Source organism: Bison bison, unplaced genomic scaffold (assembly GCF_000754665.1).
Source record: "Bison bison bison isolate TAMUID 2011002044 unplaced genomic scaffold, Bison_UMD1.0 scf7180017864459, whole genome shotgun sequence".
NCBI classification, from domain to species: domain Eukaryota; kingdom Metazoa; phylum Chordata; class Mammalia; order Artiodactyla; family Bovidae; genus Bison; species Bison bison.
In genome coordinates, this window is record NW_011495021.1 from 5359769 (window position 1) to 5360854 (window position 1086).

Consider the following 1086-nt stretch of genomic DNA (forward strand, 5'->3'; position numbering starts at 1 on the left):
CAGATTTCTCAAGAGGCAGGTCAGGTGGTCTGGTATTCCCATCTGTTTCAGAATTTTCCACAGTTTATTGTGATCCACACAGTCAAAGGCTTTGGCATAGTCAATAAAGCAGAAATAGATGTTTTTCTGGAACTCTCTTGCTTTTTTGATGATCCAGTGGATGTTGGTAGTTTGATCTCTGGTTCCTCTGCCTTTTCTAAAACCAGCTTGAACATCTGGAAGTTCATGGTTCACATATTGCTGAAGCCTGGCTTGGAGAATTTTGAGCATTACTCTACTAGCGTGTGAGGTGTAATTGTGCTATAGTTTGAGCATTCTTTGGCATTGCCTTTCTTTGGGATTGGAATGAAAACTGACCTTTTCCAGTCCTGTGGCCACTGCTGAGTTTTCCAAATTTGCAGGCATATTGAGTGTAGCACTTTCACAGCATCATCTTTCAGGATTTGAATTAGCTCAACTGGAATTCCATCACCTCCACTAGCTTTGTTCATAGTGATGCTTTCTAAGGCCCACTTGACTTCACATTCCAGGATGTCTGGGTCTAGGTGAGTGATCACACCATCGTGATTATCTGGGTTGTGAAGATCTTTTTTGTACAGTTCTTTTGTGTATTCTTGCCACCTCTTCTTAATATCTTCCGCTTCTGTTAGGTCTATACCATTTCTGTCCTTTATTGTGCCCATCTTTGCATGAAATGTTCCCTTGGTATCTCTAATTTTCTTGAAGAGATCTCAAAATAGTCTTTCCCGTTCTGTTGTTTTCCTCCTTTTCTTTGCATTGATTGCTAAGGAAGGCTTTCTTATCTCTCCTTGCTATTCTTTGAAACTCTGCATTCAGATGCTTATGTCTTTCCTTTTCTCCTTTGCTTTTCGTTTCTCTTCTTTCCACAGCTAAGGCCTCCCCAGACAGCCATTTTGCTTTCTTGCATTTCTTTTCCATGGGATGGTCTTGATCCCTGTCTCCTGTACAATGTCAAGAACCTCCATCCATAATTCATCAGGCACTCTATCTATCAGATCTAGGCCCTTAAATCTATTTCTCACTTCCACTGTATAATCATAAGGGATTTGATTTAGGTCAGATGTG